The sequence below is a fragment of the Mauremys mutica genome, chromosome 3, assembly GCF_020497125.1.
Source record: "Mauremys mutica isolate MM-2020 ecotype Southern chromosome 3, ASM2049712v1, whole genome shotgun sequence".
Classification (NCBI taxonomy): Eukaryota; Metazoa; Chordata; order Testudines; family Geoemydidae; genus Mauremys; species Mauremys mutica.
In genome coordinates, this window is record NC_059074.1 from 71,104,051 (window position 1) to 71,128,382 (window position 24,332).

Consider the following 24,332-nt stretch of genomic DNA (forward strand, 5'->3'; position numbering starts at 1 on the left):
TGTGGAACACAAACACTAGAAATAATGAAATAAAAACAAGATACATGATATGCAGAGATAAAATGTCACTGAAACTAATGAAGAAAAATAATGGCAAAGGGAAAAAAATGTAGAAACAAGGAATGCAAACAAATAAAGGAATTACAAAGAAGAAAGACAAATAGTGTGAGCAAACCAAGAAATGAATAGCAAATAATAAATTAATAACAAATAATGAACAACAACAAACTAGACTTCATAAGTAATCAAAAAGATAGAAGGGGGAAGAGTGTCTCATTGCGTGAGTAGATTAGTGCCCTGGCCTTCTGTGATAAAAATTCAAGTCACTCTCATTGGTGAAAATTGGTTAAATTGTCTAATTTTCATCCTCAGTTTTCTATATCACAAGAAAACCACCTCACAGTTTACCACACATGATAGTCTTTACTCAAGAGAGGCCCAGTGCTTTAAATTCTGGAGTGATTTGCTGGTTAGGATAGATTAATGAACCGAGCTACACAGGGAAGCATGTGAAGTGCCAGCCCATGTTACTATGCTTGTCTCATGAAAACTAAATTCACTCACAAATTAAAGGTCTTATCCAAAATTCATGGGAGTCTTTTCATTGACTTCAATTGTCATCAATGGGCTTTGGATTGGGACCTAGATAGGAAAGACAGAGAGACTATATGACTGAACAAATAGAAACCATGTGTTTTCTTTTGTGTAAGTAACTATTTCCTGCTATGCAAGATAGACGTAGGAAGAGACTTTCAGTTATAGAGGTTGGCAAAACCTTGATATAGAATGATTTTCCATCAGAGAATGCAGAGCTGTCTAAATCAAAATACTTCATGAAATTGTGTCAATGCTGATGAAATTTTGTTTTGGTAATAAAAGAAAAAAGTTCTGGCAATGTCAAAATAGAACAGTTCTGACGTTTTCAGAATGGAACATTTTGATTTGATGTTGGGTTATAATATATAGATATAGATATATAAAGTTGAAGTAGAAATGACACATTTCTGTTTTTATCAAAATGTTTTGATTTATCTGAAATGAATTTATTTCAGAATTTTATTTCTCAGATAATTTCAAAATGTAGGAGTTTTGTTCTGATTCGGAATGTAACAAAATTTTGAAATCTCAGAATCTTTCACAAAATGAAATTTCCATCCTCCACACAGCTTTACTTCTAGTACTGTATGGTATTTTAAGGGTCTATCTACAAAAAAAAATTCAGCAGCAAGTCTCAGAGCCTGGGTCTACTGACTGGGGCTTGTGCTACAGCACTAAAAATAACCATGCCAATGTTCCCGCTTGGTCTCTGAAACCCACCCCTGGCTTCAGATATACCCTCAGACTGTAGTGATTGAGAATGAGCGTTTAGGTAGAGCATCAGAAAAAAGATAATGTTGCTGCCACACTGTACTGCATTAGCCCTGTACAGCATTTTGCCACGGGCAAAACCCGGGGGCTCTCACATAGATGCACAAATGAAATGAAAAAAGCATGTTTCCACTTGAGAGGGGGAAAGGCAGCGAAGAGTCCAACAGTATAACTCTGCTACCACGTGAGTGATATAGTGTAATGCTAAGCAGGGGCTCTCCACTGCTCATGCTGCAGGAGGAATTTGGTGGAGCCTGTGACTTGTATATCAGCTGGTTCAAAACCCCACATAGCCAAGAATAGCAAGCCACTTCCATACCCCAGATTATTGTCCTCATCTGTGCTGATACACACAGGCAGAATGGCACTGAAGATTTTGACTAAGGAAACAATTTTAATAGGCAGCAAGTTTAAAACAAACAAAAGGAAGTATTTATTCACACAACACACTGTCAACCTGTGGAACTCCTTGCCAAAGGATGTTGTGAAAGCCAATACTATAACAGGGTCAAAAATAACTAGAAAAGTTCATGGAAAACAGGTGCCTCAATGGCTATTAGCCAAGATGGGCAGGAATGGTTTCCCTAGCCTCTGTTTGCCAGAAGCTTGTAAATCAGCGACAAGGGATGGATCACTTGATGATTACTATTCCGTTCATTCCCTCTGAAGCACCTGACATTGGCCATGGTTGGAAGACAGGATACTGGGCTAGATGGACCATTGGTCTGACCCAGTATGGCCGTTCTTATGTTCTTATGACTTTTGGCTCCAGGCCATTGCCTCACAGAGTGAAACCCTTTAACTCAGGTTGTGAGCCACTTCCCAGGAATTGTCTCTGTGTACTTAAATAAAACCTCTGCCTTAGCTACAAAACCCTCTTTTTGTAAGCCATGGATTTTAGAGTCAGACAACAATGGCAGTGCCAGCTGTCACCATCTTAAAAAAAACTGAGTATGTCTATATTGCAATCATGGGGAGTTATGCAGCTTGTGTAGACATACCCAAGCTAACTTTGATCTAGCTAGCTCAGGTACCAGATCGGTGAAGCTGCTACAGCATAGACTTCAGCATGAGCTGTACAAGACTTCCTGGAGCCCTGGGTAGTTACTCAGGTACCTAACTCATGCTGAAGCCCATACTGATATGGCTTCACTTCTCTGCTATTGGAGCAAGATAGACTAAAGCTATCTCAGGTATGTCTCTGTGACTGCAGTGTTAACATATTCACTGTATGGGAGCCAGACCACTAAAATTTAGAAGTGTGACAGATCCGGCAATTTACCAAAATATACTTGAAAGACCTTATTGTCAGAGCCTTTGGGGAAAAAGCAAAGCACAGACACTGGTCTTTTAGGCAGACTGGCTTCCTAGGAATATTACAGTGTTAGGCAGGGAACTGTGCAGCCTTCACATCCCCGGTCAGGGAAAAGTGGGTCACTGCCCAAGAGAGGTGACATCTGGGAGCTAGGAGCCTAGAATGGGTGAGCTTGGTGGACCACAGAGTGGGGTACAAGTGCTATCGCCCTGAACTATGACTAATAGGACTGCAATTGCTACAAAAAGGGACTAGATAACCTTCAGGGTTCTCTTTCTACACTGTTAACTAGTCAGCCACCTTTGGATGATGGACAGACATGTTTAAAAAACCAAAGAAGGCTAATCCTCTGATCACACAGGAAAGGACAAGAGGCTTGAAGTTGTACAACAGGGATTGGCAACCTTTGGCATGCGGCCTGGGCCGGTTTGATTACCTTCCACATCCGCAGGTTTGGCCGATCGTGGCTCCCCACTGGCTGTGGTTCACTGCTCCAGGCCAATGGGGCGGCAGGAAGGGTTGCCAGCACATTCCTCGACCCGCACCGCTTCCTGCAACCCCCATTGGCCTGGAGCGGCAAACCGCGGCCAGTGGGAGCCATGATCGGCCAAACCTGCGGAAGCGGCAGGTAAACAAACTGGCCCGGCCCGCCAGGGTGTTTACATAGAGGGACACTTAGATCCTCTATATGGTTCCAATCATTCCAAACATCCTTGTTAGGCATCACAGTTCCATTTCTGTGTTTTTAGCTTATAGTTTGAAAAGGCAGGGGAGGTAGGAGGAAAGAGACTCTGTTCTAAATCAGAATTGTCCCTGCCCCTAACTTTTTTTTCTTTTTTTCCAGAAGGAGCTTGTAAGATGTGTTCAAAATATATATTGTATGAAATTATATGGTGAAACACGTTAGAGTTTTGGGGGTAAATCTTCAACTATTGTGAATTGCTGAAACAAGAAGAGAAGCTGTCCCCTTAAATCCACATTTAGAAGTTCCAAGAACTGGGACTTAGAAAGGCTAGGGACTGGGTAGCCTTTTATTGTAGTGAACCTCAGAATGTTCTGAGAAAAATGTACATAGGTTTGGGTGCTTCTGCAAATCTAACACTAATTATCCCCACTGTTTTGTTCTGCAGAACTGGCCTACAAATCCCAGGAGAACAGATATTCCTGATGTTATTGGTTTCCAGTTGGACCAGAAATATTGGGCCAAACTCAAGCCTGACATAAGGCACAACTCCTGTAATTTCATTGGTTTAAGCCAAAACTGGATATGGTTCATGGTGAGAACAAGCTTGCAGGGGATTTAGCATGCATCATTCCAAAACACATTGATGTTCAGTAAAGAATTAGTGTGCAATACCAAAATCAAATTTAACTAAACTAGTTTGGGCTTTAAAAAAAGTTTAATTTTGGAACAAGCTAACCCTTTATTTTAAGAGTTCTCTGTATATTATATAAAACATTTTATATAATCTGACCCATGGCTGTAAACTAGCCAAAGAGAAGCCTGGGTTGTTGGCATCAATACCATACAAACATCCTGAAACCAGCAAGGAAAATTAATTACAAATGTCTATAAAAACTAGGCCAGACAAACCTAGTCTAGATCATTCCATGCTCAAAAATGCCTACAGATTTTGGGATAAGCAGAATTTTTATTGGTGTAATACCATGGAAGTAACTGGAGATATGCTGAGGAACTGGCCTCCTGAATATAAATCCAGAGTAACTCCATTGACTTTAGTGATGTTGCTCTGGATTAACTGCTATGATTCTGACAGCAATGCACTTGAGATCCCTTTTAAATGGGGAGAGGGGTTCCCAACCACAGGGACAAGGTACAGAAAGATAAAACAGCCTGAGGCCCAGTTATTTTTCCAGGGAAAATTCTGCAGATCTGGTTGGGGGAGAATATGCATTTCAATTTCCACTAGCTCCACCCATACTGCCTATCACTCCCACTGAGCCTGCCCACCTGCTCTGCCATTCCCTACTGGTGGGGACAGGCCTCTGTGCGGTCCAGGGGAACATGGAAGAGATGCTGTCATGAAGCAGGGAAAGAAAGATATGAACAAGGAAGGTCCTTCAGTGCATGCATGGGGGTATGATTGGCCCCAAAATTTCACCAATAGTATGAATTAATGTTTACTTTTTCTTTTAAATGTTGATTGCCATCTACTTGATATTTTGAAAATCTTTAACCTTTATTTTTTCCTAAGTTGAACTGGATCCAAATTACTCCAGAGACCTCATAAACATTATTGATAGGGAGAAAATAGAATCTGAAATGAATATCCTGCTTTAAATTATTTTCTTTTTGTGTGTGGCTCTGTATGCATCAAAATGACCCTGTGCCATATTCAATTAATGTCCTCATTACAACCCTCATAAATGAAAAGAGTCAAAAATTCACAGGGGAACTGTAATGGTAATGTGTCCTGAGAGATATTCATTTGGCCCCAGCTGTCCATTTTATTCTAAGTGCTAAATGTTTCAATATACATAGACTATCATTTACATAGCAAGTGGCTGTGCAAGATGAATTATTTATTTTGTGACAAATACCTAATACCAAATGTACTGTTAAATACAAAGAACTTCCTTATTTGACCCCCATGTGTAAATTTGCATTAAAGAATTCATTAGCTTTGCATATGAGTCACATTGAAGTTATGTGCAGATATCTGTCAGTAGAACTGCAGCTTACCTCAGGTTTGATTACTATTTGCCGTTTTAGGTACCTGCTTTTTCAGTTGCAAGAAATAGAACCCAATATTGTATGTAAAGGCTGCACATTTTGATGTGAAAGAGTAGGTGAGCTGGAAAGACAAACTAAAATTTTCATTAAAATGTTATGAAAGTCAGAAATCAGCACATGAGACATAATAAATGAGACCAGGATTTTCAGCTGCTTGAAGAGCAAAGATCAGGAGGTATACCACTGGAGATCAACAAGGTAATGAAATTCAGGCTGCTTTCCCCAGGCACTAGGTCACCTGATCTTATGCAGCCAGCTTCATGTTTACATTCTAAAAAAGCTAAAGAAATCTGGTTAAATAAGAAATGGCATCATTTCACATTTACTGTTTCTTACATGACGTGCAATTCTGTTCATCCTCACAGGTTTCACATTAATCTTTGATATCATCTCTCTCTCCTTCTCCATGGAATATGGATATTATATTAACCATTTTCTTATCCTTAGAGATATTTGTACTTCTCTACAAATTTAAGTGCCTCTGAAAGTGACAGTGTTCTTACACCTTAGTGGGGCAGATATGTTGCCATCTACCCCACCAATTACCTGCCATGTGTGAGGCTTTTCATTGCAATGAATACCATGATGAAGATGTTGAAAAAAGAACCAGGCTAGACTAGACTAGGCTAGACTAGAATTGGCCATCACTGCTTTAATACCTCCAAGGTAGATGAGATTTTGAGGCTAGAAATGTTAAATCTCCAGTTCAAAGGGCTATGAGGTTTGGTTTGGTCTGTTGAAGCACCACAAATTTTAATGCTTAGCTGTACATCTTAGGACTGTAAAAATGGGCTGGAAATCTCACAAAAAAAGGCCTTTGTGTAAGTTTTCATAGAATCATAGAAGATTAGGGTTGGAAGAGATCTCAGGAGGTCATCTAGTCCAACCCACTGCTCAAAGAATCAACACCAACTAAATCATCCCAGCCAGGGCTTTGTTAAGCTGGGCCTTAAAAACCTCTAAGGATAGAGATTCCACCACCTCCCTAATGGTATGTCTACACTACAGGATTATTCTGATTTTACAGAAACCATTTTTTGGAAACAAATTGTGTAAAGTTGAGTGTACACGGCCACACTAAGCACATTAATTCGGCGGTGTGCGTCCATGTACCGAGGCTAGCGTCAATTTCCGGAGCGTTGCACTGTGGGTAGCTATCCCATAGCTATTCCATAGTTTCCGCAGTCTCCCCCGCCCATTGGAATTCTGGGTTGAGATCCCAATGCATGATGGGGCAAAAACAGTGTCGCGGGTGATTCTGGGTAAATATCGTCAGTCAATCCTCCCTCCGTGGAAGCAACAGCAGACAATCATTTCGCGCCCCTTTCCCTGGATTGCCCTGGCAGACGCCATAGCATGGCAACCATGAAGCCCGTTTAGCCTTTTTTCACTCTCACCGTATGTGTACTGGATGCTGCTGACAGACGCGGTACTGCAGTGCTACACAGCAGCATTCACTTGTCTTTGCAAGGTAGCAGAGACGGTTACCAGCCTTATTGCACCGTTTTCTGCTTTGGAAATTGGTAATGACGGTTACCAGTCCCATTGTACCTTCTGCTGCTGTCATGGGTGCTCCTGGCTGGCCTCGGTGAGGTCGGCCGGGGGCGCATGGACAAAAATGGGAATGACTCCCCAGGTCATTCCCTTCTTTAAGTTTTGTCTAATGGAGAGTCAGTCCTGCCTAGAATATCAGGCAAGCCTACTAAAGAACCAGAGAGGCAAACAGCCGCTCCGGGTCAGAGCCCCAGATATCCCACAGAAATTACAAGCTGCATGCCATTCTAGAGGGTGCCCCTGCAACAACCCCACCCATTGCTTCCCTCCTCCCCCACCCCTCCTGGGCGATCGTGACAGTTATCCCCCCATTTGTGTGATGAAGTAATAAAGAATGCATGAATAAGAAAAAACATTGACTTTATTGCCTCTGCAAGCAGAGATAAAAGGGGGGAGGGGAGGAAAGGCAGCCTCCAGCTGCTATGATATTCCAGGCAGGACTGAATCTCCATTAGACAAAGTTTAAAGAAGGGAATGACCGGGAGTCATTCCCATTTTTGCCCAGGCGCACCCGGCTGACCTCACCGAGGCCAGCCAGGAGCACTCACAGGATGATGATGATGGATACCAGTCATATTGTATCATCTGCCATCGGGAAGGGAAGGGAATGCTGCTGTGTAGTGCTGCAGCACCGCGTCTGTCAGCAGCATCCAGTAGACATATGGTGACATTGAAAAAAAGGCGAGAAACGATATTTTTCCCTTTTCTTTCATGGGGGGGAGGGGTGGAGGCTGACGACATATACCCTGAACCACCCGCGACAATGTTTTTGACCCTTCAGGCATTGGGAGCTCAGCCAAGAATGCAAATGGTTTTCAGAGAGTGCGGGAACTGTGGGATAGCTAGAGTCCTCAATCCCCCCTCCCTCCCTCTGTGAGCATCCATTTGATTCTTTGGCTTTCTGTTACGCTTGTCTCAGCTCCTTCACGCAGCACTGTGTAGAGTCCCTATTGTGGCCTCTGTCTATCATAGCCTTGGAGATTTTTTTAAATGCTTTGGCATTTCGTCTTTTGGAACAGAGTTCTGATAGAACACATTCATCTCCCCATACAGAGATCAGCTTCAGTATCTCCCGTATGGTCCATGCTGGAGCTCTTTTTTGATTCTGGGACTGCATGGTCACTCGTGCTGATTGGCGCTCCATGCTGGGCAAACAGGAAATGAAATTCAAATGTTCGCGGGGCTTTTCCTGTCTACCTGGCCAGTGCATATGAGTTCAGATTGCTGACCAGAGCGGTCACAATAGTGCACTGTGGGATAGCGCCCGGAGGCCAATACCATTGAATTGCGGCCACACTAACCCTAATCTGAAACGGCAATACCAATTTCAGCGCTACTCCCCTTGTTGGGGAGGAGTACAGATATCGGTATTAAGAGCCCTTTATATCGCTATAAAGGGCTTCGTTGTGTGGACGGGTGCAGGGTTAATACGATTTAATGCTGCTAAATTCGATATAAACTCGTAGTGTAGACCAGGCCTAGGTAACCTATTCCAGTGCTTCACCACCCTCCTAGTGAAATAGTATCAGAGGGGTAGCCGTGTTAGTCTGGATCTGTAAAAGCAGCAAAGAGTCTTGTGGCACCTTATAGACTAACAGATGTTTTGGAGCATGAGCATGCATCCGACGAAGTGGGTATTCACCCACGAAAGCTCATGCTCCCAAACGTCTGTTAGTCTATAAGGTGCCACAAGACTCTTTGCTGCTCCTAGTGAAATAGTGTTTCCTAATATCCAACCTAGACCTCCCCCACCATAGCTCCTTGTTTTGTCATCTGCCACCACTGAGAACAGCCGAGCTCCATCCTCTTTGGAACCCCACTTCAGGTAGTTGAAGGCTGCTATCAAATCCCCCCTCACTCTTCTCTTCTGCAGACTAAACAAGCCCAGTTCCCTCAGCCTCTCCTCGTAAGTCAGGTGCCCCAGCCCCTGATCATTTTTGTTGCCCTTCGCTGCACTCACTCCAATTTGTACACATCCTTTCTGTAATGGAGGGCCCAAAACTGGATGCAATACTCCAGATGTGGCCTCACCAATGCCAAATAGAGGGGAATAATCACTTCCCTCAATCTGCTGGCAATGCTCCTACTAATGCAGCCCAATATGATGCTAGCCTTCTTGGCAACAAGGGCACAGTGCTGACTCATATCCAGCTTCTCATCCACTGTAATCCCCAGGTCCTTTTCTGCAGAGCTGCCGCTCAGGCAGTCGGTCCCCAGCCTGTAGCAGTGCATGGGATTCTGTCTGAAGTGCAGGACTCTGCACTTGTTCTTGTTGAACCTCATCAGATTTCTGTTGTGTTTCTTCTTTTGGTCTAGCCAGAAATAGCGTAAAAGCAGCCTTTGTCATGGTATTTGGCACTTCTGTTCACTTTGGTAGAGCAAAGGAGAGAAAAAATAAAATAATGGAAAAAAATTAAAACATTTTTGTACATCAAAGATTTTGTTTGGGGTTGAGTTTATATCTGCATGAAGGTTCTGGTCAACTCTTATTTAACCAGTCCAGTTTTCCCATCCTTAGCTGAGATATCATTTCCAAAAGAGATGGTTCTTCCAGCAGTGCTGCAGGTAAAAGGGAGCTGCCAGCACTCCTGAGCAGAAGGATTTTTAAGATGTACATTAGTTAGTTGGTACAGTAACAGAACCTAGTGCAACCAGAAGGAGTTTATCCTTGTTAAGTGAGCTGAAAACTAGCGTTGACCCTGAAAAAAGCTCTTCTAAACTGGAGAATTTCTTTATCTGCACTTTGAAACATCTTGGATAATGAAAACCTTTTAAACATAATCGACCAATTAAAGACCTGGTGTGAACGGGAGCAATCTATTGAACCAATAGAGCTGTGCCCACTCATACTAGGTTTGGATTTGGCCTACTGCCTTTGTCAACAGCAAAACAATGTGTTCAACACATTTATTGGAACAAATGATGCTGCACAGAGAATGCAGTCATTTAATGTATTATTTTGCATAACAGATCTCAGCGTTAGTATATTTTATCATTTATTATGAATGTTCATTCACATTCCAACCAGCGATGAGATGCATGTTGGAGTGGATAGTCGGATACTCTTAGGAGTGAAGAGACCTTTTTTGTTTATTTTTACAAAGGGATAATACGGATCCAGTAATTGCACATCCTCTTCTCATCCCTTCCCCTCTCCCCACACAGAAAACCAACTCTACTCCTGGGCCAAGACTTTCAAAAACAGACAGATAAATATAAGGTCATAATAAGGCACCTGCTTGATTTTCAAAAGGGCTCTACACCCAATAGCTTCCACTGGTCTTTTTCTTTAATTCTTGAATGAACTCAGAGTTGGGTGCTCAGCTCTTTTGAAAAACAGGTAGGTTCCTATTATGATATAGGAGCCTAACCATTTGAAAACCTTGGCGCACATTGTTAAGAAGAATGATCATGCAACTCTGATCCTACAGTAAGAAAGCTTCATACAGAGGGCATGGATAATTTCTCTGAGGGAGAAATCTAACTGATCCAGTATTGTATTTGAAATCTCTAGGATGCCTGCCTTTAGGGTTGAGTTTCCACAGTCAGGATGTGAAATGGATAGTTTTGTGAGAACCCCTGACCGTGGCACTTTGGCCTTCACTTCCCACAAATCTTTGAGGGATGTTGTATCTCAAGAATGTGGTCCATTTCATGAAATCATAATTGTTCCATATTATCATCTATCTGTTCTCCCATGATACTGCACAAATGAGGCCTCTGGTATAGTGCTCCCCATCCTACAGATGCTATCAATAAGACAGAAGATGACTTCTTCAGGAGAATTTTTGGGATATTAGGACTGGCATTTAGAATTGCTGTTTTTGTGGCTTTCATTACCAGAGCCATGCACTTACACCAGGTCCACTTCTTAGATTCTCTCTGTGTAGAAGTGGGGCCTGTCCTAAATTTGCTAATCTTGCATTTTTGCTGCAAGTGGCACATTTTGGGGAATTTTGCCATCTCTCATTCCCCTACCACTTTCAGTTACCTGCATGGGAGAGGAAAAGCATGATTTCTGCAAGGGAGAACTAAGCAGTGTGACAGCACAACACCCATTCTGCTGTTGAGTTCCGCACATTTGAGTGAATGATACAGAGTCCACCCACTAGAAAGGTGAATGACAAAAACAAAATAGGTCTGGGTCCCGGCCTGTCTCTTTTGCTCTCTTTTTGTCCGTTCTTGCTCTCACTCATGGACCTTCTTCCTGTAAGGAAGCAAATCTCTGTGGGACCTACTACCCCACTTCTACTATTAGCCATCTCCCGTACAACTGTAGTGCCTCTGTTTGACACTTCCTGAAACTGACAGGCAGATGTTGTAGCTACCTGACTAGAATGTGTCAACAAACCCAGGAAACATCAGGGTGGGGCATTGGGGTCTGTAGAGAACTGGCTCTTTTCAGGCTGACAACAGAATTAAAGTGAGAGAAGAGGACTTGGGGAAGACATTAGTCTTGAGAGAAAGCAGAGAGGGGAAGCTAGAGACAGAAAGAGCCCTTCCTTAGCCCTGCCCCCGAGATTAGGATGGAGGGATGCCCAACAGCCAGGAGCAAGAGGTTTACTAAGGCCTTGTCTACACTACAAGACTATTTCGAATCAACTTAGTTCGAATTTGTGGATTCGACCTTATGAAGTCGAATTTGTGTATCCATACTAAATACACTAATTCGAATTTCTGAGTCCACATTCACGGGGCCAGCGTCGACTTTGGAAGCGGTGCACTGTGGGAAGCTATCCCACAGTTCCCGCACTCCCCGCTGCCCATTGGAATGCTGGGTAGAGCTCGCAATGCCTGCTGGGGGAAAAATGTGTCGAGGGTGGTTTTGGGTAACTGTCATCATTCAACCGTCACTCACAAACGCCCTCCCTCCCTGAAAGCGCCGGCGGGAAATCTGTTCGCGCACTTTTCTGGTCGGTTACAGCGCGGACGCCACAGCACTGCGAGCATGGAGCCCGCTGCGATCATCGCTGCACTTATGGCCGTTGTCAACTCCTCGCACCTTATCGTCCACCTGTGCAACAGTCAGCTACTGAGAAATCGGGCGAGGAGGCTCCGGCAGCGCGGTGAGGAGAGTGGCGCAGACCTCTCAGAAAGCAGGGTACGCCGGGCAGTGGAGATCATGGTGGCAATGGGTCAAGTTCATGGTGTGGAACGGCGATTCTGGGCCCGGGAAACAAGCACGGACTGGTGGGACCGCATAGTGCTGCAGGTCTGGGATGACACAGAGTGGCTGCGAAACTTCAGGATGCGTAAGGGCACTTTCCTTGAACTCTGTGACTTGCTGGCCCCTGCCCTGAAGCGCCAGGACACCCGGATGCGAGCAGCCCTGAGTGTGCAGAAGCGAGTGGCCATAGCCCTCTGGAAACTTGCCACGCCAGACAGCTACCGGTCAGTAGCGAACCACTTTGGCGTGGGCAAATCTACCGTGGGGGTTGCTGTGATGCAAGTAGCCCACGCAATCGTTGAGCAACTGCTCTCAAAGGTAGTGAACCTGGGAAACGTTCAGGTCATCATAGACGGCTTCGCCGCGATGGGATTCCCAAACTGCGGTGGGGCTATAGATGGGACTCACATCCCTATCCTGGCACCGGCCCACCAGGCCAGCGAGTACATTAACCGAAAGGGCTACTTTTCCATGGTGCTGCAAGGACTAGTGGACCATAGGGGACGTTTTACCAACATCAACGTCGGGTGGGCGGGCAAGGTTCATGACGCGCGTGTGTTCAGGAGCTCTGGTCTCTTTAGACTCCTCCAGGCAGGTACTTTCTTCCCGGACCACAAAATAACGGTTGGGGATGTGCAGATGCCTACAGTGATCCTCGGGGACCCAGCCTACCCGCTAATGCCCTGGCTCATGAAGCCCTATACAGGCGCCCTGGACAGTGAGAAGGAACTCTTCAACTACCGGCTAAGCAAGTGCAGAATGGTGGTGGAGTGTGCTTTCGGACGTCTCAAGGGGAGATGGCGGAGCTTACTCACTCGCTCGGACATCAGCGAAAAGAATATCCCCGTAGTTATTGCTGCTTGCTGTGTGCTGCACAATCTGTGTGAGAGCAAGGGCGAGGCCTTTTTGTCCGGATGGGAGGTTGAGGCAAATCGCCTGGCTGCAGTTTACGCTCAGCCAGACACCCGTGCCGAGAGAATATCCCAGCGGGAAGCGCTCTGTATCCGGGAGGCTTTGAAAGCAAGTTTCCTCGGAGATCAGGGTAACCTATGACTCTCCACTTGCTTTCAAGAGAAACTGACCCTGGGCCTGTGTCAGTTTGTGTCGATTTGGATCTGCGGCTACATGCCTTGTTCTCCAAGTTTCCCCCACTTCCAAAGCACGTTTTTAAGCAAAGTAATTGTTACACTCATTATTAATAAATCTTTCTTTTACTTTGCATTTCTGTTCTGGTGTTGAGACATGGACGCATACTGTGCTGGGCACGGTGTGCACTGACGTACAGACCGCTTCCTCCATAGAAGACTGACATCCTCCTGCTCCTACATAGGTCTCTGGGGTGGGGGACGGATGACAGTGGTTCTGCATGAAGGGGAGGGTTTGCAGGAAGGGGCGAGTGGTGCCTTCTTTGCATAGGGGTTTGGATGACGGCAGTGGGCTGCGGGTTTCTGCGTGGGAAGGGGTGATGGGTGTGGGAGAAGGGTGACTATCTGTCCGTGGATGAGGGCTCTTGTTGGGGCTCAGGGCAGTGGATAGGCTCGTGGATCCGTTGCAAGTGCATCGTAAGGGCAGCCTGCCTTCACAGTAATGGCGTGACAGGCGCTAGGACCCTGGACAATTATACACATTACGAAATGAACAGGGGCAGCATACACAACACAGAATGACCCTGGTGCCTACTGACTGCAGTGTGTGTGTGCCCCGCAGTTGATCCTTTCCCCAAGTCTGTACCCTGGTACTGTAGGCTATACCGTGCAAGTATGAAACCCCTGTCCACCCCATACACCGAAAAATCCTCTGACAGGAAAGACATGACGGAAACAGTGATTAACAGCAAACAGCTTTTATTAATCTAATAAACAGTGGGGGGATGAACCTTGGATTTGGGACTGGCTGAGCCTATAAGGGAAGCACTTCTACAAATTTCTAACGTGAGAAGTGCGGGGTACACGGCCGCTCTGCTCTGGTTCAGTGACAGTTCTCACGTCCTCTACCACCCCTCCGTCTTGTACTTTTGGGTGAGGGGGGGCCAGGACTTCTTGGCTGGTGAGGGCGATTGCAGAGACACTGCAGGGGGGCCCTGTCCTCCAGCCTGCGGTCCTGCAGGACATCAACAAGGCGACGAAGCGTGTCCGTTTGTTCCTTCATGAGACCAAGTAGCGTTTGGGTGGTCTGCTGGTCTTCCTGCCGCCACCTATCCTCACGTTCCATGAGTGTGCGATGCTGCTCACATAGGGTCTCCCTCCAGTGTTTCTGCTCTGCAGCCTCTGCTCGGGAGCAGACCATCAGTTCAGCGAACATGTCGTCCCTAGTCTTCTTCTTTCGCCGTCTAATCATTGCCAGTCTCTGCGAGGGGGATGCCGGGGCAGTCCGGGAAGGACCCGAAGCTGTGTGATGGGGAAAGTTAGTGATTTCCTTGTACAGATACATTTTCGTGAACAGTGAACACCGTCTAGTCAATTTCCATGAAGAAGACCGTACCGGACAACAAGTGTCACGTGGTCTCCAGAGAAGCACAACATTTTGGCCTACGCTCTGATTGGCTGCGCCATTGCACAGGAGAGCGGAGAAGTCGGGAGAGAGAGCAGAATCCCTCTAGCAGAGAGTCCTGGTAAGCCTTACAGTACATTATGCTTATCAGTTAACGGATAGCTGTGCCGTCGTGCTAACGGCAATCTGGAAATCAGATACTATGACCCTTTTGCAGCCACTCCCGACACTGCAGGGGAAAGATCAATGTATGCTTTTCCTGTGTGGCCTACAGCACGTGGCTGCTAAGCGCGGGGCTTTGTTATGCAAAGTATAAGTAAACCATTAAGAACAGTAACTATTCGCTAATTGCCCTAATTAGATGCAGCACTTCAGTAACGAGATTACCCTGAGGCGTGTCTCTCGAGTGCAGAAAGAAAGGATGTTAAGGGAAGCACTTCACCGACCGGGACCCTACGCGGCCATGCTGGTAGAGGCGATGGTTCCCCTGTATCTGAGGATGTCGTGGCGTGGAAGAGTGAGCTTCACCGGAGGACCAAATAGGGCACCTCTTCCTCGAAACCTCATGCGGAGGGTATTTGAGGAACTGTTTGAAGCATTTGTGGAATTGTCCATGGAGGACTATTGTTCCATCCCAATCTGTGTAGACCTACTGTTCGTTTAGTTTCCCTTTAAAAACTTTTAGATATAGTATTTATAGATAGAATTTATATTTTTGGTATACATGTTTTCGAGCAAATAAATATTTTCTTGTTTATACGACTTACCGCCTGATCCTTCCCCTGACTCTGAGTCCGGGTTCATGGCCGGTGAGGGTTGGTAGGGGATCTCTGTGAGGGTGAGGAACAGATCCTGGCTGTCAGGGAAAGCGGCATTGTGTTCGCTGTCGCCTGCGCCTTCCTCCACGGACCCTTCGTCGTCTTGCCCATCGGCGAACATCGAGTAGGAACTGTCCTGGCTCACTATGCCATCCACTGAGTCCACGGTCAGTGGTGGGACAGTGGTGGCAGACCCACCGAGAATGGCATGCAGTGCCTCGTAGAAGCGGCATGTCTGGGGCTGTGCTCCGGAGCGTCCGTTTGCCGCTCTGACTTTTTGATAGCCTTGCCTCAGGTCCTTGACTTTCACGCGGCACTGCATCGCATCCTGGCTGTATCCTTTCTGTGTCATGGCTTGGGAGACCTTCTCGAAGGTCTTTGCATTACGCTTGTTGGAGCGCAGCTCCGACAGCACAGACTCCTCGCCCCACACAGCGATCAGATCCTGGACTTCCCGGTCTGTCCATGCTGGGGATCTCTTTCTATTCTTGCATTGGGCTGACTCCTCTGCTGGAGAGCTCTGCATCGTTGCAGGTGCTGCGGAGCTCGCCCCGATGTCCAGCCAGGACGTCAGATTCAAAGTGCCCAGACAGGAAAAGGAATTCAAATTTTCCCGGGTCATTTCCTGTGTGGCTGGTCAGAGAATCCAAGCTCCGACTGCTGTCCAGAGCGTCAACAGAGTGGTGCACTGTGGGATAGCTCCCGGAGCTACTAAGTTCGATTTGCATCCACACCTAGCCTAATTCGAGCTAGCAAGTGCGAATTTAGCGTTACTCCACCTGTCGGGGTGGAGTACCAAATTCGAACTAAGGAGCCCCCTAGTTCGAATTAAATGGCTTCCTGGTGTGGACGGTTGAGCGATTAGTTCGAATTAACGCTGCTAAATTCGATTTAAGATCCTAGTGTAGACCAGGCCTAACATCTCCTCCCGCTCACAATTTTTTAGTGCAGTTCAGTGGTTGACAAATTCAGGGTGATATGATGGGGAGAGAGCAGAGATCAGAGGACATCAGGACAGAATCTGATGGGATGGATGAGGGAGATGAGTTAAACAGGGAGGCAGATGCAGGATGAGTCAATCCCTGAGGTCAGAAAGTCTGAAGGTGACTTTGACCATTTCTCAACCATCAAAGATCTAAAGCAGAAACATTGACTGTATTAGTGAATGTGCAACATTCAATGGATTTTATATCCTTTAAAATATATGAAGGAAACCTGTTGATTTTTTTTTCTTTCTAAAAGATAACTTGGGGATACTAAAAATTATATATAAAACCACATTGTTTATACATTTATTTATATAGGTATATGAATAAACATGGCCCTTTATGGTTTTAAAAGTTCGCTAGTTTAGTGCACAACACAAAAAACATCCTAAGCCCTTATCTCAGGATGTTTATTGATGACATGAATTCTAGCCCTTGCAGTAGCATGTGTGTATTGTTAAAATCGTGATGTTTCATATCCACCAAAGGTCTGGAACTTCAATGTAAGCTTCAATTATACTCTACCTGTTTTCACAGGTAGCCACTTTAGCACACAATGACAAATAACAACTGTCTTTCTAGAACTCAAGGGGAAAGGGTTTATAATGTTTCTGAGTAGTTATGTATGAAAAAAACACTATTGTGTGAATTTACTGAACAATAAAATTGTTTGTGCTATCACATTTCATTGGGTGTAAGCACCACAAGATTTTCTTAGTCAGCTTTTTTATATATAGAACTATTAGGAATGTAGTTTATTTTACCTTTCCAAGAATAAACTTCAAGCTACACTGATGTAAAATGTGTAGATTTATTGTTCTATGGTGATCCAGTGAAAACTTTGAAATTGTGTTTGTATAGTTGCCAGTATAGATTTGTATACTGTACTCAAGACTGGTATTTCCCTCTCATTCAAGTGCCATTTTAGGAATGCATCCCTAGTCAGGAAATTACTTAAGCATGTGCTTAAGTCCTATGGGAGTCAGTGGGGATTAAGCACATGTTTAAACTTCAGCTTGTAATTATTCACTTTCTCGAATGAGGGCCTTAAACAATGATCCAAAGCTTAAAGTTAATGGTGCTTTCCACTGACAGGTTTTGGACCAGGCCCATAGTGATATATCTTGCTTGGACTGGGAACAATGGAATTTTTGCTGTTGACCTAAATGGGAGCAGGATTATGTACTAGAACTTGTTAACCTTATTTTTCAGTCCTGTTGTGACTCTAAGAACTCCTCAATGCCAAATGGCAAAGGGTTCACTGTTCTGTAATAGCAACATCTATCAGGCCTGACAAACTCACTACACCTAACACATGGCTGCCATAATATTTATCTATAAAGAGTGTCATGTGAGGTATCAAGTGAAACCTTATATCATCATGGTTATCATAAGCATTGTAATATATATGTATAATGGTGTGTAAGGATTTATGTGTCTCTACTAAAAATATGTTTTAAAATATGTAAAAAGGCAGGATTGACAAATAGGTGATTAAAGATATGTTGGCAGAAAGCCTATCTCTGTCTCTGGTGTAAATTAAGCATTGTAAAGCCAACACAATGGAAGCGCCATTTACATGTCACTGCTTCATGGGGGGTGTGAAACAAACAGGAGTGTGGAAAGCCAGCACCCCAAGAAGGGAATCACAGGAGTCAACCTGGATTTTGGTGACAACACAAGAAGCGTGGGGAAATATAAGGAGAAGAAACGATATTTCAACATCCATTTACTGAGGAACCCTTGGAAGAGTGCGGGGGTATTCATGAAAACCTGGATTCTGATTATTACTGACAACCAGCACCTCTGTCCAGCACTCAATCCTTGGGAGACACTCTTCTCTATTAAATAGAAAAGGTAAACATTAATAAGGATAGACATAGGATTGGGTTTAATGTTTTGTTTTATATGGGTAACCAGTTCTGCTTCCAGTATTCTTACTACTCATTTGAATCTTTGAATCTCTGTTCTTTGTTCTTGCTCTGGTATTAAGCAAAGTGTGAATCCTCTGTTGAATCAAACAAGCTAGTGGGTGTAAGCAAGATCTGAATGAGCTCTTCCTTGACAGCTAGTGAAGAGCTGCGGAGGAGAAAAAAACTTCAGGACCAGACTGTATTTACATGAACACACATACTCTTCCTAAGTATACAGCAGACAGAACTGTGTTGCCAAAGTGATTAATTTTGGTTGCTGATTGGTTACAAATCACTTTAATACCATATGTATTTTATGACTTTTAAACCAAACTTTGTACTTTTTGACAATTTAAGCATTACACCCAGGTATATAGACACTCTTTCCTTAAGCTGTGTATTTAAATAATTTTAACATTAGATTTAATAAAAAAAATAATTTGAATGAGGGGTAATGAAATATTTGTATCCTTATTGTATGAATGAAGGGCACCAGAACTGTACTTAGCCTGTCTTGATTGAGAGGGTCACCCTCAACTGAACTGAATTTGCTAAGAAGGGGGCTTAGATGCCAAACTACTGTGAAGGATAAGAGGGGGTGGGGACAGATGTTGCTGCCTGGAGGTGTGGGTTGTGCCTAAGAATCTCAGGCATTGTTTAACCTGTCCCCTCACTATTTAAAGATAGAGCTAATTAAGGCTGTATTAGGAGTCTTTTTGCTTGGCTAAGTGATCGCTAGAACTGAAATCATCTGTTGTGGGACAGGGTTTCTGCCCAGCTTGCTTCAGCGGTGAGGTTCCCCCTCTAAGAGCTGAAAATCACTGAGATCTCAGTGGAACCTCAAGAGACCAACCCGCAGAGGTCACAGTAGAGAGGCAGGTGTCAGTAGGAGGTGATGGGGTGCATTGGTGATGGCCAGCAGGGTGGCCAGTGGAGCGATGAGCAGCCAGTGGAATGGAGCAGCTGGTGGAGCAGAGCAATGAGCCTCCAACATGGTGGCTGGTGGAGCAGGGTGGCCAGCAGACTGGCAAGCTGGTGGCAGAACGAAGTGGCAGGTGGCTAGCCAGTCAGCAGGGCAACTGGTGCCACAGCAAATGCGGAGATGGCAGAGGGAGAAATGTGCCTTTCCCAGGGTGGGAGATGATCAGTGAATGTATTCGTATGAATTGTGTTAGATCATTGTTTTTATATGTGACTGCGTGTGTTTGTGGAGGGCTAGTCTACATAGTGTATGCACCACTTTAACTACATAAACTTAAACAAATCAGTAAATTTACAGAAAAAAGCTATACCAGTAGAAACACATTGATAGCAATACAAGAGTGTCCACATTGGAAATGACATCAATATAACGATATTAGTTTCTAAGCCAATATAGTTAAATAGACTGGTGAAAAACTGTGTACAGATAAGAGAGAGAGAGAGAGAATGAGATCTGGACCTCAAAACTTACCGTTGTAAGTAACACTTTGTTTGTATTTTTTATTACATGATAGGAATTCCATTTTGCAGCTTTTCTGACACCCCATCTTGAAAAATATCTTAGGTTAACGAAGTGCTAGTTTTAACAGTATATTTTAACACTGTTGTGGGAGGAAAGCTTGATGCTGCAAAATGGCATCCCTTTCACTACTTAGTATTCAATTAAACTGTGTAATATATGAATTTACACAGGCAGGAGAGAAAATCTTGATGAGCCAATATTATTTCCATCAGAAATGTCTGTGATTCTGTATATGGCATATATCCTGTAATATTTGTATCCTGTTAATAAATGTTATATTTACAGTGTCAGTTAAATCAACACTTGTACTACTGTACAAATGAGTTTTAAAAGTCACTGTTATGATAGACTTACACATTAAATAATTTTATGTGAATTTAAGACAGATAAAAATATGTTCAGTCTAGCATTTTAAGTAGGATTGAAACAGAATAACAAATAAAATATTAACAACAATAAAAAGATGAGAGAATGGAAGAGTAAGACAGATTTTGATAAAGATTGTGGAAAAAAGGAATTATCTAATGTGAGCAAGGCATCTGGGTTAAATTATGATTCTACAAGGACCGATTAGTCAGAGTAAGACTTTCACAGTAGCATAAATCATTTGTCCACTTTCAGTCATATATTCCCAGAAATGGTGACCAACTGTCTTCAAACCCTGGAAATACTCAATTTGTATTAAAATACACTCCTCCATAGTAGCCAGCTGGATGAGATTATTATACTTGACCAATATATCTAGCTGTACTATGGATTAGCAGTTTGGGGGAAAAGTAATAGAGGTAAATTTCTGTGCCAACTCTGAACTAGTTTACAAACTCCACTTTAATTTGTCCTTGAAAATCTCCAGGGTATGGCAATGGACAAACTTTAAAGTATCAGGGTCTTGTTCATTTCAGCTAAGCATCTGAATTGTTAATTAAAGAAAACTGCTTATAGACCATAGGCAAAATTTTACTTTTAGATGCATAACCAGCTTTCAGTCAGAGAGAGCCAGGTGTATGCATGAGAGTGAAAAAAATTGCTGCAGATAAAGCTGTAGTCTTCCACATCATGTCTTGTCTGGAGATGTTCAGTGTGCTGAGTTTGTGCAAAGGTGTGTATCCTCTATGTATGCATTTATACTTATGCAATCCAAACAGGCTCCCAGAAATCCTCACAACTTCATTCCGTGGAATTTCTATTATACTCCTTTTAAATATAGATTACTCTTGATTTATAAGAACAAATAATTCTGATTGTTTAAGGGGAATTAATTAAATGTTATTTTTCTGCTATTAGACACTCACCTGCACTTTAAAATGACATCTCGTAATTAAATGTTGAAATCCATTCCATTATGTAAGAGTTTACCTTCCAGCCAAGGCCATTTCTGAATCAGGCATATATGTGGAAATTAGACTACAGCATCTGTAAAATACACTAGCCCACTTCTGATCTCAGTTATGCTAGTCAATAGAATCACTCTGGATTTACTGTGGTGTAACTAACAACAAAATGTGGTCCAACACATTTCCTCAAGTGTAGAGAAACACTATCAACATAGTAGAAAGAAAGAAATGAAAACTGTTATAAATAGATTTTAAAAATATCAACAAGAGAAGTTGTTTCTCTTCCATACATTAAAAAAAGTGCATAAAAACATAAGAATGGCTATATTGGGTCAGACCATGTCCATCTAGCCCTGTAGCCTGTCTTTTTAATCTCTCCTCATATGGAAGCTGTTCCATATCCTTATCATTCTTCTTGTCCTTCTCTGTACTTTTTCCAGTTCTCATATATCTTTTTTGAGATGGCGCAACAGAACTGTATGCAGTATTCAAGGTATAGGCATACCATGATTTATATAGTGGCATTATGGTATTTTCTGTCTTATTATCTATTCCTTTCCTAATGGGTCCTAATGTTCTGTTACCTTTTTGACTCCAGCTGCACATTGAGCAGATGTTTTCAGAGAACTATCTACAGTGACTCCAAGATCTCTTTCTTGAGTGGTAACAGTTCATTTAGAATTGGATCTATGTGTAGTTGGGATTATGTTGTCCAATGTGCATTACTTTGCACTTATCAACATTGAATTTCATCTGCTATTTTGCTTCCCATATAGATACAATGTACTTCCCCAAATGCAGTAATATTCTATGTAGAAGAGAAATTAAACATATCTGAAACTAAAATTCATATATCAAACCAAGTCCACAACAGATGAAATCCCAATTGACCTTTAAAAAGTGCAATAAAAGGGATTCTATGTCCATAGATTTTACACTCAAGATTCAGGTTATTCTACTACATCCCCTTTCTGTCTGTGAAGAAAAGAAAAAGGTGCAAATTTACCTTCAACTATCAAAGCAAGAGGAATTAGTAAATATCCCAGATCTCACTATCTCTAGACATTATGTTATGGCAGGGGTAACAATGTATCATTATAACTCCTCAAAATATAGAATCAAAAGTTTTTATATCTTATGGAATGCCCATCATTTTTTTACTGTTGGGAAACATCACCTTCTAGTATTTGAGATTTAACGTTACCAACTTGTAGTTGACCTCACCTAAAGGTTTCCAGTAATGTTTTACAAAGGTCCTATCTTAGGCCAATGTGCTAGTGTCAGCACTGCGAGTTGACACATTCCTTACTGACTGCTGCAGATGAAATGCTTCATCTAATGAAGTGGAACTCAGACTTGGACAATTCTAGGAGTGTGTTGGGATTTACTACATGGCCAAATTGTATCCGAAGTTACAGTCTTAAAAAAAGTTGCAGCTATCTGTCAGTGGGTGTCTATATGAACCATATCAATAGATCTTTTAAAATATATTTATAAGACACGGGGGTTTGGGGGGGTACCCTGAATCTTGGCTCATTTATCAAGATAATTCAAAGATACAAGAGTTTGAGTTTTAGTCCTCCCCAGATGGCAGGAATTCAAATCCTTCTAGCATTGTCTTCTTCCCATGTGCATGTGTTTTTAAAGGACAGTTCCATCATCCTGATGGACTAAACCAGAAACCAATTTAGTAGCTAAATCCCTGATACTGAAAGTGTATTTGTCAACTAAGCCAACACAATGTACAAAACATCAGTATTCCCAAAGGAGTTATGCGTGGGCTTTACTGTCATATATTGGCTACTGAGGAAACTGTGATTAGCATGACAAACTCTTTGGTTCTAGTTATCCCAGAGAAAACAAAAGCCAGTGAAAAATGTTAAGACTTAGTAGTGGCTGTAAATTTATTGTTTGTCACCTTTCTGCCAAGCCCTCAAGGATTAGAGTCTTAATTTTTTTTAAAGGGAATTTTTATTTCCTGGCTTTGATATTGCCCACAAATCAAAGTCCCTGTAAGCTTTGTTGTGTGACCAAGTGGCATTTTTCAATCTGAAGTTTGGTTGCTTCTGAAATCCTTTCAGAATTCCTTGACATCAGACATGTAGGCATCAGAGAATCATTCACTGCCCATTTGTCCCTCTGTGCCCTTTGAATCTGGATCCTGATATCACATGTGTGAGAACGGGTATGACACATTAGTAGAACTAGTACTAGAAGTTTATTCGGGATTGAGTTGAACCATAGACTTGATGGCCAATCATAAAGAATCATTCCCAATGGTCTTTCATTTCCTTTCTGTTAATATCTTCTGCAGTAACAGGAAGAGAGTGGTTCCAGTAATCCATCGATGTATTTTACTTTCTTTAAGTAAAAGTAGATTCTTGGACATATTTCAAGTATTAATATTCTTTACAAATGCTGGGATTCAATAGAGGTACCATATCCCATTACCTGTTTAGGCAGCTTCTTCCAAAGGCCTTGGATGTCAAGTTAAACTTGGTAAATAACTATTTGTCTTTCTTTTTCTTTAGACTAATGGTAGCACACATCTGGATATTGAAGCTTCTGCATATAAGAATGTCACAGACATGACAAGATGAGTTCTGAAAATTGCATACTTGGTAGTAAGTATTTCAGTAAAGAAACCAGTACAATTCTGCTCTACTCCCATCCAGAGCTTCATTGTATTTGGACCTTGTCTTCATTAGTTACATTGTATTAACTTTAGTTCTTTGTACTTATATTAGTTACAACCAGTAGATTCTCTGCTTTCATAGTGCTCATGAGTGTTCACTAATTAGTTTAAAAATAACCAGGTCATGGGCATACTAACTCATATTTCTGTTTAATCTGTAATCCACAGAGTAGAGTAAACTGAACAAAGGTAAACCATGAATTCATTTTTTGTCAGACAGCCCCTGCGCTGTTGAGGAGGAAGAAAGGCCCAGGGAAGCAGAGCAGTCAATGGGAGCAGAGGGAAACCTTCCCGTAGTTGGGACCCTCCTTCCAGATGGTGCTGGGGTTGCCTCTCGCACTGAGGTTACCTCCCCGGGGGAGGGAACTCCAGTTTCTAGGAAAAGGCAGGTGTTAGTAATGGGAGATTTGATCATTAGAAACGTAGATAGCTG

The 24,332-nt window shown here is 43.0% G+C and overlaps 1 long non-coding RNA gene across 1 annotated transcript in view; it reads left to right on the forward strand.

The window, feature by feature from the left end:
• Positions 1–2,420: 2,420 nt before the first annotated feature.
• LOC123365887 overlaps positions 2,421–24,332 on the forward strand; it is a 34,471-nt gene continuing 12,559 nt past the window's right edge. The window contains exons 1-3 of the long non-coding RNA XR_006577812.1: positions 2,421–2,561; positions 3,814–3,960; positions 23,736–23,828. This is a non-coding gene — a long non-coding RNA (uncharacterized LOC123365887). The remainder of the gene's footprint in view (positions 2,562–3,813; positions 3,961–23,735; positions 23,829–24,332) is intronic.